This window comes from Neopelma chrysocephalum, unplaced genomic scaffold, assembly GCF_003984885.1.
Source record: "Neopelma chrysocephalum unplaced genomic scaffold, ASM398488v2 Primary Assembly neopelma1_189, whole genome shotgun sequence".
Lineage (NCBI taxonomy): Eukaryota > Metazoa > Chordata > Aves > Passeriformes > Pipridae > Neopelma > Neopelma chrysocephalum.
In genome coordinates, this window is record NW_020897851.1 from 48,548 (window position 1) to 67,024 (window position 18,477).

At 46.4% G+C, this 18,477-nt stretch overlaps 1 long non-coding RNA gene across 1 annotated transcript in view; it reads right to left on the bottom strand.

The window, feature by feature from the left end:
- LOC113976941 overlaps nucleotides 1-18,477 on the bottom strand; it is a 45,659-nt gene that overhangs the window by 895 nt on the left and 26,287 nt on the right. The window lies entirely within an intron of this gene.

The following is an 18,477-nucleotide window of genomic DNA, read 5'->3' on the forward strand; positions in this document are numbered from 1 at the left end:
TCCAGGGACACCCAACCCAGCCACGCTCCCACCTGGGGATGGAGAAGGGGCTGAGCTCACAGCTGGGGCTCATTTCCCAAATTCATTCCCTCCCGGACAACCCGGGCAGGTTACACTGGAACGGCTTCTCCCTTTGCATCCCAAATTCGGGCATTATGCTCAACCTGCTCCTCCACTCCCATTCAAAGGTGCAGATTGCTAAATTTGCATAATAACTATCTACGGCTAATTATCCCCATTTGTTCGTGGAAAGAGCCACTTTCTGCAGGGCTTAAAATCACCATAAACTGCGCATAAGAATCAAGAAAACACCGATTTATCTTATTAGCAGTGGAAGCAGTTTACGTGTTCATTAGCAGGGGATTATTTGAAAGGCATTAAAGGGCTCTAAGGACCAGTTCACAACCCCTGAGCACCCCGAGGGGCTGCAGGTCAGGGCTGGAGCAGGAGTCAATCAGCAGCTCAAAGAGCAATGGGTGAGGCCAAGGGAGCACTCGGGGGTGACCACCCTGGGAATTCCTATTTGGCACAACAGGCACACACTGTGTGGACGCTGCAAAGGTGCAGAAACCCCTGAGAAAGGTATTAGTTGAAGAAAAGCGAGATAAAACCAAGTGCTTGCAGCAGCAGTGTGTAGGTGAGCTCAGCAAGCTCCTGTGCATAGAAAACAGGCAGTTAAAATTCATTTTCTGCGTTTTTTAACATGATTTTGGACATATTTCTATCAAGGTGCAAAGCTGAGCTCCTGTTTCCTAGAGAGCTTCGATGCCTCCCTGATATTCTCACTGCTCTGCTTGGCAGGCAGCTGCTCCCAGCCCTCCCCTTCCAGCAGCTGTCAGAGCAGTTCCCATAATATTCATGGACTCTCCATGTTTTCCAGCAGCAGGTGGTACAATTTCTGTATCTGCAAACCATCAACATCCACATCCAGATTTTTCTGCTTAACAGCTACTACACACACCCACAAAGTGTTATCTGTTCCTGCACGTATTTTTAATACCCCCCAGGAAAAGCTAAAGTGAGGAACTTGTGTTTAAGGAAAAGATGTTCCCATGAAACTTTAAGGGAGATTTTCACAGTGGGGAGAGATTACAATAATGGAGACTCTCAAATATAGAGCCATTCACTCTCCCTTTTTCCCTGTGTCCCAGAAATATCCTCCTTAGTTTTTCACTGTGGGATTGCCACAGGCACCCAGGTCATGGGGATGCTTGGAACAGGACAAACTCCTTCCACAGCTTGGAAAACTCCAGGCAAAAGAAGTCAAAGGATCCAGAGAATGAACGAGAAGTAGACTGCACTAAAGTTTCCCCTTAAAAGACCCCAAACCCTTTACTTTGTGCTGGTACAAAGAACAGAAATGTGAAACCCAAACCAAAATAATTATTTGCTGCTTTGCCATCAAAGTTTCCACGAGACTTAATGGAATTGGGCAGCTTTCAAACCAACAGCTAATTTCCACCAAAAACAGGTCCACTATCCATCTCCCTAAAAAAAAAAACCTATGGATTTTGAACACAATCCCTTCCCTAGTAGAGCCATGAAACACAGAATCACCTTCCCATAACAAACTGCACAACTATAAATCTTTATTTCATGGTGGTGTGATGGATTTAATAACAGGATGCATTTAACAGTTCCTTTTTGCCAACCTCTTCCTTAATTTCTTAGGAAAGAACTTGCTGGGTTTAAGGCAGGTTTTAAGGAGCTAATTTTCCATAGTGATCCTGAAAAGAGCTGGAGTGTAATTGCCAGGGAGTTAATGGAGTCGTTGTGCATATTTTTGTTCTTCATTTTCCCAAGCACAATTTGAACCTTCCAGAGAGGTAACAAAGAACAGAATATTAGAGGCATCTTTTCCAGCCCATCAGGTGAGATTCTCATCACACACCAACCCCATGCAGCCAAAAATTCAACTGTAAAACCTGTACCAGCTGCTCTCCAAAACAGTTTTCCATGTCAATAAAGCAGCAAGTCATAAATAAATAATAACACACAATGGCCAGAGGCGTCCCTGCTTTTAGGGAATCTGCTGGAATTACTGTCCTGCCTGTGTGAGGGTCTGTATGTTATTCCTTCCTTGCCCAGGGCAAGGAATTGGAACAAGAACCCCAGGATCCCTGAGGTTGGAAAAGCCCTCCCAGCCCATGGATTCACCCTGTGCCCCATCCCCACCTTGTCCCCCAGCCCAGAGCACTGAGTGCCACGGCCAGGCCTTCCTGGGACACCTCCAGGGGTGGGGACTCCAAACCTCCCTGGGCAGCCCCTGCCAGTGCCTGACCACCCTTTCCAGGAAGAAATTCCTCCTGATGTCCAACCTGACCCTCCCCTGGCACAGCTTGAGGCCGTTCCCTCTCCTCCTGTCCCTTGTTCCCTGGGAGATCTGCTGACCTTTGAGGTCCCTCCCAATGGGAACCACTCTGGGGCTCTAGAAATGCAACCACCTCCCTCTCTTTTCATCTCCTGCTTCCTGAAAATGGTGTCCCCTCATTCCATCCCTGCAGCAACACAGGCTGCTTCATCATCATCATCATCACCACTCAGGAATTCTCCTGCTGAGGGCTCCCAAACACCCCCAGCTGACACAACACACCCTTGTCTGGGCTCCTTCATCTCCACCATGGACCCACCCAACCACCTGCACACCAAGGAGGCAAATGGAGCACCAGCTCCTCGGTTTTCAGGCCAAAAAACAGCTTTTTAGGATGCAAACCAGGTACATCCATCCCCTCCTTGCTGGTCAGTTTGTAGCAGGGAAGGGTGCTGAGCACCCACCACCCAGGGGAGAAAACCCAACTGTTCATCACAAATGGTCGAGGACTTTTTGCAAAGAATGGGGTTTTTTCTTGCCACAAGGTTGATTTTGATCTTGAAGACTAAAGAAACATCAAAGGGAAGTACCTGTGGGTATATGATACTCTCCTAGAACAGGCATGGGCTCATGAATACTGATTTATAAATATTCAGGATAAATATTGTACACTGAGAGTTCACCCGAGCCCTGCTCTGCTCCCCCTGCAGCTTCCAAACCCCTGGAAGTTTGGACTATCCAACCTTGGGTTCAGCATCCAGCTCCTGTCCCACCCCAGGGTTCTCTCTGTGCCCAGGCTGTGCTGGAAATGTGGTTTGAGGCAGTGCTGGGTTTGCAAAGGCAGCTCTGGGTGTGTGGGGCAGAGGGAAGGGAAGGCTGGAAGCCAAAGCAAGGTACTCACAGGAAAAATGATCACTAACCCAGGCTGAAACCAAAAGGACAATTATCAAAAATGGCAAATTCCACTTAATTTCTCAGCAAAAAGAAAACCTGAAAGAGCACCAGGCTTTGCACACGTTCCCAGCCAGGCTTGCCCAGAGCACAAAGAACAAATTTGGATTTATCCTCTCCACGGTTGTTTCCAGAGCCAACTGCAGAGCAGGGGGGTATCACTTCATTCCAAACTCCCCTGTTCCAGCTCGGAAAAGCTGCTCACGGTCCTGTTCTCCAAGCTGCCTTTGCAGCCCAGCATCATTTCTGATCTCACCCTGAGAAAACCTTCATAAATCTGCTAAATGACCCCGACCTGCAGTTTTCTCACTCTCAGTTTGCAGCGTCACCTCATCAAAGAGTTTCTCTGCCCAGATGGATTTAAAAAGCAGGTTTATAAAAATCAGAGTCCCTTGATAATCTAATAGGTCTATAAAGAAAATATTTCTTTTTCCCACACAATGCTGGGAAAACCTTGAAACTTGTAAACAAGCAGGAGATGTGACAGCAGCAACTGGTCTCTGTTAACAGCAAAATATAAAGGAAGGAAAATATGAGTAGAAAAAATGTACCTTGCATATATAATATAGTTTCTGCAGTCAGGTACTTTCTGGAGCTGCACAAGTTTGACTCAGTGTTGTAATTAAAATGTTCTGTAACAGTGGTAATTATCCCATCAGGTAAAGCACAATGGATGGCAGCACAAGCCTCCAATATAATCATTATTTTAAAGCTTCATTTCAGTTTTTGTGGCTTTTTAAGTGCCTCCCTCCTGCCTGGGAACAAGGATTTTTACTGTGGTCCAAGCCCCTGCGTGGGACAGAGTGGGATTTTTGTGACCTTTTTCTCTCCCTCCACTCCACACCAACTGTAATTTTTATCAACTTCAGCCTTTTGAAGAGAACTAGTTCTAATAAAATTAAATTAAAATCCAATTAACCTGAGCAAACCTCGACAGCTCAGAGTGAGGTGAGAGGCACAGCCCTCAGGAACACACAGGCCTTGGAAACTTCTGGAACCCAACCCAGGACACCCCAAAACACCACAGGAATGACAAAGCCCCTTCCCTTTGCCAACGGTTCTGAGGGACAGTGACCTGAGGGGGTATAAAATTCAGCTTTTTGGGGGACAAGTGGAGTTTTAAGATCTATATTGAACCAAAATAACAAAGCACCAGATGATTGCTGCAGTTCTATGCTTTGGAGCCCTTGCAGGGCAGTGCCAGTGCCACGGGAAGATGAGTTATCTCCCCTTTCTTCTCTGAAACCCTGATGCCATGGGTGGAAAAGCACTAAACCCCCTCAATTACCTCCATCTTCCCAGCTTCTATCAGACCTTTGCAAACTCTTCCAGCGACAAAATAGCCCCTTTCACTTTGGAAAGGGGCAGTAAAGATGATGGATGCTTTTTGGAGTTTATTTTTGCTGTGTCCATAAACATTCCCCTAATAGCTCATCACAGCTGACGAGGAGCCTGGCAAAGCCAACTGCTGTTGACTGAAAATATCTGACAATTTTTTTTCCTGGGCAAGCTGTACAGCAGGAATTATTTAGATTTGAAGAGCACTCTCCTGTGATCATCAAATATACATATTTGTCATAGTTAAGGCAGCCACACAGGCTCTGTTAATGAGCTTTTATTAAGAAATCCTATTTTAGTCCCTCTCACTCCAGTCCCTTCCTCCAGAGAGGCCGTGGGGAGTCCAAGATATTTATCTGGCACATTTTATTTTCCCTTATACACCAAGATAATTAAATCATGGAACCAAATTCAAGGCAGGAGCTGAGGCACCATCCCCTGGATTTCCTTTTTTACCCCCAGGATGTTCCAAAGGCAAAATAAAAATCACAGAATTCCAGAAGAGTTTGGGTTGGAAGGGACCTTAAAGCTCATCCATGGGCAGGGTCACCTCCCACTAGCCCAGGTTTTTCAGCCCTGAATTCCTCCTCTCCTTGCTAAGGAGCACAGGAATGATGCCAAATGGTTTGAACAAGGGTCTAATTGGAAACCTGCTTTTAGATAAGTTTCTTTTTAATTATTATATGTTTTAAATGTGCATTGATATCTTTCTACCCCTAAGGAAAAATCACACCAGAGAAAGGAGATGAGACCTACCCAAATTTTGGTGTTCATGAGACACTTTGGAGGGAGGAATAAGTGCAGCATTTTAAAATGCCTTCATTTCTAGGGATACCTGGATTTCTGGGAGCAAAGCAAAAGTGGAAACCAGCAGAAGGACACAGAAAAGTATCTTGGAGCAACTTCCACCACAAGCTGCACATCCAGAGGGAACAGAAGGGCACAGAGTGATAAAAGTGGGATGTCCCAGCTCTCCTCTCTGGAACATCCCCCCTTGGAAGGGCTCCACCTCCCCTTCCTGCCCAGCCTCCCTCGGTGCTCCCTGTTCTTTAAATGAGCCAAAATGTGCATTTATTTCCCACAAGAACAATTCCTGGCCCCCTGAATGTTATCCTGCCTTTAACGATCCCTTGCCTTGCTCTCGGAGCTGGGTGAGGGAAGGAATGCACGAGGCAAGCCCGGTGCTGTCACTTAGCAACCTGGAACGGGCTTTGGAACAAAGATCTTTATTTCTGGAGCCATTTACCGGCGGTGGCTGAGCAGGGCTGGGGGTTTGGGAGGGCACAGCCACAGCCCCTCCTGCTGCTGCTCCTCTCCCAGGGCTGTCACTGGCTGCAGCTTTTTACCCTCACCTGAACATCCTCAACTTTATGGCCCCGAGCAGGAAGGACAGGAAGACAATTGTAATGAAGAGATGACACTTGGCGTTATTTTGTGACTGTTTTAGCCAGTTCACAGCAGTCTGCTCAGAGAGCAGCTCACCTCAGACACTAATCCATTACAGACACACAGGTCCCAGCAGCTGCTCTGCCTTCCCAGGACATCCTGCAGCCTCCCCAGGTCTCTGCTCTCGTGGCAGTGCCAAGGGCAGAGCAGAAGATCCTGCTGAGCACCCGGAGGTGGAGGAGCCTGAAGCCCCACCTGAGGCTGCCCCTGGCACAGGTTTTTTGGGGACCTTCTGCTTCATATCCCAACTCCTGGATGAAAACAGAACACAGCCAGGACAAAAGCAGCTGGGAGGTGTGACTGCTGAGTGCTCTGAGGCAGGAGGGCAGTTCCAAGACCCTGCACTGAGGCAGGAACCAGCTCCCACCAGTTCCCACCCCACGGACCAGGGGGAGAGCCCAGAGCTCTGCTGCTGGCACTGGATCTCCTCTTGCCTCAGCTAATTACTGCCAGCTTTAATTACTGTCCCAGCTTCCCAAAGGGCTCTCAGCCTCTCGCTTTACTCATCTCATCCCTCCCAGTTCCCTGCTGCTGCAGGAGCTCCTGGACACCTCTGGGATGGAGCAGAAAGAACTGGGAATTCCCATTAAAGGGAAGGAAGATGAACCTCTTTAACCTGGAGATTTGGGTGTGCTGCCTGCTCAGCACCAGGGATGGAACTGCTTTAACAGGCACTACAAAACCAAGCATCCACCAGCAATTTGCTGTTGATCATGTGCTAGAAACAAATGGTGCCCCACACTGCTCACCTTTTCTGCTTGAATCCTCACCATATAATGGGGTGAACTTGTTCTGGTATGTCCCTGGTAAAAAATTACCATGGGCAAGAGTATGAAACACAAAGAGAAGAGTGAAAAGGGGAACTAAAGAATCCACAACAATTATAACACCTAAAAAATCAGATTTACCTCCTGAATATTCCTCTTTGAGGAAACAGTCAAGATGACTTTACCTCTTAAATCCATTTACCAAACTCAAAGAGCAAGGAGAGAACATAAAATAAATGCCATGATGTGGTAGAGCAGGCACTGTAAGTCCTTACTGCAAGGTACTGCCTCTAATCAAAGCCTAATATTCTAATTCAAACTATTATTATTTCAGCCAAATTCCTCCTGCTGTCTTGGAAAAACAGTTTTTGCTTATGCACTTTTAACAACTTCTGTGAGGGGCAATCAAAAAAATGCCACATGTGATCAATATTTACCAAAAATAAGCTTAAATTTAGGAGTTTGTACTTAAGATCATGTCACTGGTAAGTATTAGTTCACTGCATTTTGTCAAGTCACAATAGAGGTGAATTTTAAGATAAAGTTTCCCCGCACATGTCTAGATACACTTCACAGGGAATCAAAGAAATATTTATTGTTGGCCTCATTTTATAATGAACCAGAGTCAGAAATGAGCTCCCCAAAACACAGAGCTCTGACAGCAATTTATAGGCTTTATATGCAAGTCTGGTTAATCCTCTAAGGAGACTCCAATTCCTGCAGGAGACGGGAATTAGGTGGCATTTGAGTTCATGTGAGAAATTCAGAGCTGTCTGCCTTCACTGTGACTAAAGGCAGGAAGTTTTAGGGCGAGACAGATGAAGTGCATTAACCATCTCATGGACAAATCCGGCTGGGAAACATCATCCAGCAGCTTTGGTGGTGGCTGAATCATGGCAGTGCCATCCTGGGAACAGGCAGGATTTCATCAGCCACAATGGGAAAACCTGCCTGATTATCAGCTCCACCAAACCAGTTTGTAGCCCGAGTGTTAATGTTCATTTTTGGCAGCCAAGGCCTACAGAGAATGACCCTTCTTGGGAGATCTCCACCATCAACCTGTCAAGGTTTCAGCTTTGCCTGCAGTGGGACTGGAAATGGCACTTGTGAAACAGAAGTTTCAATCTAAAAGCCAAACAGGAAAAAGGTTCTGAGTGAAGTGCTTGGAGCAGAACCTGCAAAGAGGCACCAGAGCAGGACAAGGCAACCACCACCCAAACCTGGAGCACAGCACAGGTGAGCAAAGTCACTGCCAGAAACATTAACACTCCAATCCCAAACCTCATTTTGTTTTTGCAACCACATGACTGATTAAGGGGGTTCAGATGTCAGGTGGACAGAGGGTTTGGCCACCCCTGGAGCTGAGGTGCTCTGCCACACGTACGGGTGACCTCGTGCAAGGAGAGCTTTCCTGGGAATCAGCATTAATCACAGAGCAGAGCCATTTTTAAATGCACAGCAGGAAGCAGTTTCCCCTAGAACAACATCAGTCAGGCCACGGGCGAGTTGTCTTCAGTGAAATTTTCATTAAATAAGATTCCAGCCTTTTGGAAATCAATAGGAGCCCTTGCATTGACTTTGGGGGGTGTGGGATGAGGCTGGTGCTGCTGCCACACCAAAACCCAGGGCAAGGGGAGCTTCATGGAGCCCATTTATAGTGCTTAAATTAACTTAACACACCACAACTGAAGATCTGCAGAGAACTCCACTCCTTCCTGTCCTCTTTAAATCCCATACACATTTTCCTGGGTTAAAACATGTAAAACACTTCCCAGGCTCAGCCAAATCCCAGGCTGGCAACACCCTGCGAGCTCACTGATGGTCTCCTGGCACTACTGTTCAAAAACTCCCTGAACATAATGTGTGAAAGAAATCACAGGTCACAACTTAGACAGCTTACAATTTATCCTCACCTCCTATTCACTTTTGCCCTTCAAAAGAACTCAGCCCTGGGGAGCTGACAAATAAAGATAAATTACCCCTCTGCAGCGTTCTCTCTAACTAAGCCATTGGAGTGATTAAATGAACCTTAGAAGCCAAATTCAGCTTTGATAGCTGGAATTGGGGGGAATTTTTTGCCTTTTTACAAATACAAAGCTCACAGCTTCCTGAGAAAAAAAGGCTGGACTCCAGAAGTTTTCCTGGCTTAGCATTTTGGGGCAGTTACATGTTCATCTTCAGGGACTCAGATGTAGGATAAGGTCTAGATAATTTATGGGTGCATCCCTAAATATCATCAAGGATACATGGAAGTGTCCAAGGCCAGGTTGGACAATAGGTGATTATACACATATAATATACAACATAATATTGCATATATACACAATATAGTATATAGGAAGCAGAATTAAAAATAAAAGTTGACATCTGTATGGTTTATTTAGAAGAAAATGCAGTGAAGGTTTAAGAGCTGTGCAAGTAAAACAAGGGGGTTCTTATATTCCAGAAAATCAGAATTTTAGCCAAGCACTGAGAAATAGATGCTGCACTTGCAGCCTGAGGTTTGATAAAAGTCTAATTATCCTCCTTTTTAGCCTGAATTCTGTTGTGCTCAAGAGATCAAGGTACATAGCAAAAAATGTATTAAAAAAAAAAGCATATTAAATCCCCTCACACTCACTTTTGCCCATTCCAGTAACTCCTGTAACTCATTAGGGAATCTCTGCTGCACTGGTAATTAGGTTCCAAGCTGGTGTCACTGTTGTAATGGGTTATTGATCATTGAAGTTCTCAAAGAACTTCATGGTTCTGGGAGTTTGGAAAAAAAAAAAAAACAACCCACACCCCATGAAATGAGTGCTGGCCTTGCTAAATTTGATTTTCATTACATATTACAAGTCTTGTTCCACTTCCCAACCCGGAGCTTTCATTTCTCCCCAGCAACACTTTTATTTCCAGCTTTCCCTGCCCAGACGTCCCTGCTGGACATTTGGGCTGGGGATTAGATTGTTCCCCTGTCCCAGGATTACTGGGAAGAGCTATTTTTTATTTTCTCAGGGTTTTTTAAGAGAGAGCACATGCCTGGGGATGCCAAAAATAGGCTGTGGGATGATGGCTCTGCCAGAGCAGCTCCGGTGGTCTGCAGACAGGGGGACCACCCTGGTTATGCCATGTATATAGGTCTGATATGTATATATGTGGCCATATATATGTTTATGCCATTTATAAGTCTGCTCCCTCCCATGGCCTTGCTTTATTGACACTAATTTCAGGCCTGTGCAGGATTCCAGCAGCAGGAATTGTGTTTCTGTCTGCAGGACACACAGCAATGACCAGCACAAGCACAACTGTGCCACAAACCCACCACTGCCCCACGTCCCCAAGTTCCACATCCACACGGGTCTTAAACCCCTCCAGGGATGGGGACTCCAGCCCTGCCCTGGGCAGCTGTGCCAGACCTGGACAGCCCTTTCCATGAAGGAATTTTCCCAATATCCCACCTGACCCTCCCCTGGCACAGCTGGAGGCCGTTCCCTCTCCTCCTGTCCCTTGTTCCCTGGGAGCAGAGCCCGACCCCCCCCAGCTCCCCCCTCCTGTCAGGGGGTTGCAGAGCCAGAAGGTCCCCCCTGAGCCTCCTTTTCTCCAGGCTGAGCCCCCCCAGCTCCCTCAGCTGCTCCTGCTGCTCCAGCCCCTTCCCAGCTCCATTCCCTTCCCTGGACACATTCCAGCCCCTCCAAGTCCTTCTTGTCAAGAGGGGCCCAGCCCTGACCCCAGGATTGAAGGGGAGCCCCACCAGTGCCCAGCACAGGGGGACCCCCCATGTCTCACCAGCCCCAATCTCACCATTGTTCTTTGAGACATCCCAGTGACCTCATTCCCCAGGAATGGGCTGTGGACCCTCCAAAGGGATCACCAATCCCTCCCCCCCACAGCACACAGGTATTGCTGCAGATGGCACTGGTGGGAAATGATCCCTACATCTAATTAACATATTAGAAACTGCCAGTTAATTGTTCTTTGCATTTATCAAGTCACTGTTGAAACCCTACAAGGGCTTGATCCAGGCAATGGAAGAGGGCAAGACACCATCCTGATGCCCTTCAGGCCTGAAAGATGTTGTTGGAAGATGCAGTAATCAATTAAATGCTGAAGAAAGACCGGAATATGCACAATTAAGGGGGGGGGGGGGGAAATCCTCAACAAGACTTCTGAGCTGTTCCTTGTTCCCTGGCAGGGGACACCTCACATCCAGGCTGGCACATGAGGGTGAGAGGAGCTGCTCCCCCTCAAGTGGAGGATTTTGGTTTCCCACTACAACAATTTAATATTGCTTTATTCTAATTGCATTCAAGTGTTCCTGCCAAAGCTGGGAGCTGCCAATGGAGTAACAACAGGAGGGAAGAGGAAGCTGTTTGTCACCAGATCCTGCCCGGCCGGGCAGCGCCAGCCCTGGGCAGGGGGGAACTGTGCATTAAGCAAATTGGAATCTGTCCTTTTTTGGGAGCTTAATGGAAAAGCCAAAGGGCTCTTTGCTCTTTAACACTGCTGTGGCTATTGCTGTGTTTTGAAATGCTGTGTAATTCCATCAGTAAGCACATTTAATCTCTCACTTTGAACTGGGCCCAAGCTGGCGGGAAATTCTTCTGGTTTGTTCCCTTCATTTTAAACTAAAACAGCAGAGTTTTAGCTCAGATATCAGGAAGGAATCCTTCCCACTGAGGGTGGGGAGGCCCTGGCACAGGTTGCCCAGAGGAGCTGTGGCTGCCCCATCCCTGGAAGTGTCCAAGGCCAGGTTGGAGCACCCTGGGCTAGTGGAAGGTGTCCCTGCCCATGGATGGGCTTTGAAGTCCCTCCCAACCCAAACCACTCTGACTCTATTTTATTTCAAACAAAAGATTTTACACATTTCCTGCAATACTAAAAAGATCCTGAAGTTGTGGATCTTCTCTAGAAATATCTAATTGCAAGAAGTCAGAACTCACTTCTCTCAAGTTATCTAGGTAAGTATTTAAGAAGTTTGATTTAAAACACTCATTTACATTTGTTAATTCAGGGTTGTTCAAACTATTATAAAAATTTCAAAGAGGAATAAGAATTGAACAGCTTAAGAGCATCCTTTGAAAACTGAGCTATTACTTGCCTGCAGGATTTTCTTCCCCTAATCAGCCCACATGGAAGAGTTGTCATTTCTATCTAGTTCACGAGCAGATATACTTTAGTTATTAAATATTAAACCAGAGAGAACAGAGATTCAATTCAGAAAAATATAGTTCAACCTGCCAAATTGCTGCTTTCATGAATTATGTTGTGAACATATTTTGATAAAAAGGGGGTTATTTAAAGATGCAACCAAGTGTGATGATAAATGAGACCCTGTTTCTGTTCACATCTGCAAGTTTTAACTCTATAAATATAAAAGAAATGAACCTTCCCGGTGCCTTTCCCTTTCCTCTATTTTTTTTTTAAATTTTTATTTTTGCCTTACAGATAAATGTCTGCAATAAGGAATTGTGTTTACTGTACTTGCAGATTTTAATATAATAACCACAGAGGAAGCAACTATCAGGCTGATTAGAGGAACAGAGAAAAAGAGAAGATGTTATTGTAAATCTGTTCCTAACTAGGACTGAGTCAATAACTCTTTGTGAATAATTCAGTCAAGAAACAGAACCTCTTTTTTATGCTCACAAGCTAATTACAAACAATTTATAAACCAACTGTGATTTCCTTATTTCCTTTATAGTTATTTGACTTATGGACCCCCCTGGGGCACCCCCAGGGATCGGCTGGAGGGAACCTGCACCTGCTTTCCTGCAGGATGGCACAGTTCTCTCCACAGAACTAACAGCCCTCACCCCAATAAAAGGACACTTAACTTTCAGGTTTATGGGGGCTTTTTATGTGCATTATTGCAATCAAATTTAATTCACTCCCTGCTAGTTGAGCTGGCACTCATTTCAGGTTGAAGTGATATCAGATAATAGCCCCTTTCAGCTGAATTGCTGAATAAAAGCCCAAATGAGCTCCTGTCAAAGCAGCTTCCCTTGGACAGCTCTCCATGGCCAGGGGAGACCATCACACTCAGCCCTTGACAACACTGTTAAACCTCAAATTGGTGGATTCATTTCACAATTTCAGCACCAGAATGGAAGTGTCTGTTTCTCATAATATTGTTTTAACTATCATTGCTGCCCCGTGTCTCAGAGCTACACAGCAAACTTCAACTGCAAATGTCTTCCCTTAATTGGCCACTGCACTGATCATTTAATTTGCATTTCAAGCCACAAGTTAAGAGAGGCATCTCTAATGATTCCAGTTTATGTCAATAAACTGTATCAAAATGGTCTTGCAAGACAAAAATAAATCTCTGCCTTGAGTCTATTTGCTATAATACATAAATGAAACCTTAATCTAACATTTATGGCAAAATTAATTAATTCTGTTTTAACTGCACATTTACCAAACGCTTGGTTTCCAAAGCTCCAGCTTGAGACTACAACATCTCTACTGTGCTTTGCAGAAAGGAAAGGGGCAGAGAAAGGGCTGCAAGAATAAATCCAGTGGGGATGGAGGATGAAAAGTGATGAGGAAGTGGCAGAGAGAGGAACAGACACAGATCTCACAAAGGTGAGATGGTAACAGAGCTCATGCCACGACTGCACGGGAGGTGTGCTCTGCTTTACCCCTTGAATGGTTTAGCAACCACCAAGTTATCATGGTCTTAAAGAAAAAAGAAGCTTTTATTGTAAACCCCCTCAAATTATGAGTGATTATTATTCCAATTGCAGTGCAATAGCAGCAATCACATATTTCACTGTCCATTTGCCTCCGACCTCTCTCTCTCTTTCCTCTCCAAGACTTGGCAGAGCCCTGACCTGCAGCTGCCTCTTTCCCCTTTTTAAGAGGGAAGTATTCCCTGTGTCAGTCTCCAGTTACAGGGCAGCACCTCCAACAGATGTGGGTCCATTAACAATCCCTGGAATTACACTTAAAAATTCATGGGACAACTTTCAATAATCCACAGCAGGATTGTCTGGGCAAACATAAAGTGGCCTGTTAAGCACTCCAGGCCCTTCTCCTGCCTTGGGTGTCCTAATTCCCACTGCCCTGTGCTCATTTCCATGGAGCAGCTGATCATCCTCCTCATGCACAGCTTCATCCTCCCTAAGGAGCTCAGACAGTGTCCTCACTCTCTGTGGGGAGCATGGATAAGGAAAGCTTGGGATTGTTCACCTGGAGAAGAGAAGGCTCCAGGGAGACCTGAGAGCCCCTTCCAGGGCCTAAAGGGGCTCCAGGAGAGCTGGAGAAGGACTGGGGACAAGGGATGAAGGGACAGGACAAGGGGGAATGGCTTCCCAGTGCCAGAGGGCAGGGATGGATGAGATATTGGGAAGAAATGCTTCCCTGTGAGGGTGGGGAGGCCCTGGCACAGGTTGCCCAGAGAAGCTGTGGCTGCCCCATCCCTGGGAGTGTCCCAGACCAGGTTGGACAGGGCTTGGAGCAACCTGGGCTGGTGGAAGGCGTCCCTGCCCATGGCAGGGCATGGAATGAAATGATCTTTAAGGTCCCTTCCAACCCAAAGCATTCCATCATTCTATGATACAGATACAGGACAGCCATTAATATTGCAAAACAATCTCACTTGGTTTTCAAATTCAGGTGCAAACACATGTGTGGGGAAGAAAGGGAACACAAACATCCAGACACCAAGTAACAGGGGGGGAAACCCACCCCACAACTCCAGGGACAGCAGGAGCTTCTACTTGCTGCACCCACCAGCCACACATGGAATGTGCTGGTCCCCTGTTCCCATTGATCCCACACTGCAAATCATCTGTACTTGGAAAAACAAAGCAGAGGCTGAATCTCACACTTGAGAGTCCTTGAGCTGCTTCCCTGACAGAGCCAAATGAATAGAACCATATCAGCTGCAACCCCAGTGAACAACCAGACACGTGTGCAGGAAAATCTGGAAAACTCTTGACTTAACGATGCCACAGGTCAAAAACAAGTGCTGTTTAATGTGCCTACTTTGAGACCATTTCTCACTGAAGCATTAACTTATCACATAAAACCCACGAGCAAAGAGGATTTGCAAAGGTCATAAAATGGAATATTTCTGACCTGAGCCATTATTCGATTTTCTGTGTTACTAAGGCGAGTCTGAGTGTTCAGCTATGAAAAAAAAAAAGTGGAAGTCAGCACAACAGCTGATAGCTGCAGAGAAAAGAGAGAAACAGTCAATAAAAATATTCCCTGGGGTCAAAACAACGTTGGCAAAAGCCTCAGAGTGAGATCCCTGCACCTTTAAGCAGTTTCTCGAGGACGTGGCTGTGGAGGAAGCACCATATGGTGGGAATTCAGCCGGTAAAACCCGGCAAAGCCTGGACCAGAGTCATGGGTGGGGTCAGCTGAGGTAAGGCAGGCTTAGAGGGCAACCTGGGGGGCACAAATTGGGGGGTTGGAAGTGTTGCTGGGGGATCACAGGAAGGAGGGATTTAGAGGATTAATCTGCTGCAGATGGCTCGGGCAGGACAATCAGGGAACAGCCTGAGCTGGAAGGACCCCCAAGGATCAGAGCCCAACCCTTCAGTGAATGGCCCACACAGGGGGTTCAACTGTGCCCTTGGTGTTATTGGCACCAATTTAACAACTGAGCTGCTCTCAGCCCCAGAGCTGCAGCACTGTGACATCTCCACGGGGTGGGATCCTGATGGGAAGTTCACTTGGAAGCAGCCAGTGCTGGGGAGCCCATCCAGCACCTGGAATGGGGCGTGACAGGCCCACAGTCCTGGGTTAATTGGGGAAATCATCTGGTGCCCAGGGAAAAATCCCTGCCAGCAGCACCAGGCCTGCCAGGGCACTGTTACTGCCTTCATTTCTCTGGCTGTTTGTGAAGGAACCACACTGGGCTCATTCTTAGCACATTAAATGTTTCCCATTCCAGGCCCTTCCCCTCTCCCTGCAGTCTGTGTTTTTACAGAACTGGAAATGCCAGGGGATGGGAATATCAGCACCCACATCTCAAGGGGATGCTCACACTGGTCCCAGGCCCTCTGCTTGCACAGACTAAAGAATTCCCATTCTCCCCATTCCCACAGCTGAGAACTGTGTGCACATCCCCAAACTGCTGAATATTCATCCTCAGCCTCCAACATTTCACCCGAAAAACAACACCCAGGGCTGCACTGGGCATCCAAAGGTAAACAGCCAGGCTAAGCACAGGGAAGAGGGGTTTTTTTAATTTCAATTTCTTCACTTCTAAATATTTCAGCTGAATTCCTGGTGCCTGAAATGCAGATCTCCATGAGTATTGACATCAGGTCTTATTTGGAGAGCTGGTATCAAAGGGCAGCAGGCCTGCCCTGGAAGCACTGGGAGCAGCTCATGGGATTTGAGTGGTTCCAAGGCAGCAGAAAGCAAGAAAAAGATGTAGAAAACATGATCAAGACATTGGGAATTTAAACAACTCAGCACAGCCTTGGAGAGAGTGAAAAAAATCATTAAAAAAAAATCCTAACAGGAGAAATATTAAGTAATGGTCACTTAATTCCATAACTTCAATGTTTCCAGCTTTAATTAGGACCCAGGGAAATCAAATGTTAGAAGCCCATCTGCTTACAGGCTCCAGGAAGATGAAAACCTTCAAAAAATGACAAATAATAAATGCCCAGGCTGGCAGTGTTTCCTTGAGCTCCTCCCCACAGATCCCAGCACACGCCAGGATCACAGGAATGTGTTTGCAAACACTCTCTGCAGAAAGTTGGGTCAATCCATTTAATGATTTAGCACATTAGGGAAGGCTGATTATTTATTAAGAATGGCATTGCCTGTTCTCCATAAACAGAGATGGAACCATGGTGGTACCACAGGGCCAGGAACAGGGTTTATTCAGAGTTGTCCTAAAACTGAGCATCCCCAGGAGTGTCCAAGGCCAGGTTGGACGGGGCTTGGAGCAACCTGGGCTAGTGGAAGGTGTCCCTGCCCATGGCAGGGGGTGGCACTGGATGGGCTTTAAGGTCCCTCCCAGCCCAAACCATTTGGGAATTCTATAAAAAACACCCATTTAAAGCTTTTTGCAGTGGAAGAAAGAAGTTTCAAAGCACTACCTGGGAATACCCCAGAGGCTGTTCCCACTGTTTCCTGAAACAAAATTTAATTAAATTCTAAAATATTGAGACTTAAGTTAATCCAGTGTTTTTGTTAAGTCCCAACATGATTTTCAAAGGACTCAACACTGGGAATATTTCTTCCTTTTTTTATTAATTCTATTTTAATTCATTACTTTCACTTGAAAAGAAGAATGAGAAAGAGAAACCACCCACTTTCATTCAATATTGTACCTCATTATATATATCACTGTTGAAACACTCCCAGAAATATGTTGTGATCTGATAAAACTGACATTTCACTTCTTTTTCCATCTTGTGTTCAATCCACCACAAGAAGACTGACCTTGTTGATTTGAGGTGAAGCTCAGCCTGCAATGGAAGGCATTTATTCCAAGCCTTTTCCAGCTGCTCTTTCCCTCTCCACAGCCCCACAAACCCTCCCAGCATTCCCAGACTGTCACTGGGATCATCCATTGGGAGACACTGAGTGTTCCACCTTGGTGCTGCCTTCTGCTCTGTGTGGGAATTGTATTGGTTGGTGTTCCCTTACAGACCCAGAGGGTGGTTTGGGTTGGAAGGGACCTTGAAAACCATCTCATTGCACCCCCTGCCACGGGCAGACACCAAATGACCATCCCATCTCTGTCCCTCTGGAATACAAGCTCTGCTTCCAGGGACAAAGCTCTGGTGGAGACAGAGATCTCCAGAGTCAGATCCTGCTGCAAACAGGAACATTTCTCCTCCATGGATGGGGCTCTTGGCTTCTCCTCTCCAAGGAAGGCCCTGGGAAGAAGGCACATGTGGGAACAGTGTCCTCATGGACACGGGCACAGCACCACCACACACAGGCCAAAGGAGAGGGGGGCAAGTGCCAAACTTCCTGGCAGGAATGCACATCCCATTATTTAACTTTTCCCCCAATCCAGTGCACCTGCTGAAGGTTCATTGGAATTCTGCATTCCCTCCAGCCCAGCCCTTCTCCAACCTGCACTCCAAAAAAATTAAAGGAAAACTTAAGGTGACTCCCAGCTCCAGCATGAGTTATGCTTTCAGATTTCCCTTGAAACACAAGAAAAAAATCACCTTTTCCTTCCTTCTGAAAGACTCTGTGTTCAGCAAATACCCTGCTGAGAGAGGCTGGTGCCTCCCAGCCATCCCAGGGAATTCCCAGAGGCAGGAATGACTCATCCCTCTCCTGCCAAGTGCCAGCCCCCAGACCCAGGGCTGTGCAGGGATAAAGAGCACTTGGCACCAGAGCAAGGTCAGATCCAGGCTTGGCCACTTAAACAACAATTGCACAGAAGAGAGAAAGGATTTTTTTAAAGAAAATTAAGATTCTTCAGTCACAGTTCCTAAATATTGACGCATTCCCTGACCACCTTCCCCACCAGCCTGTGTTATCCAAATCCACAGAGCATCCTTGAGCAAACTGCTTTGCTGCTGCTAAACCAGCTGCACTTTGAAGTTCCTTGTCCCTCATACATCACTGGCAGTTTTTCTCTGGTCTTTTTAACTGGATTTAATTAAATATTGAGTAAAGTGCCCCAGCAATCCATCCTGTGCTTTCGAAGGAGGAACTGGGTGATGCACAATTATTTTGTTCGCTGAGAAA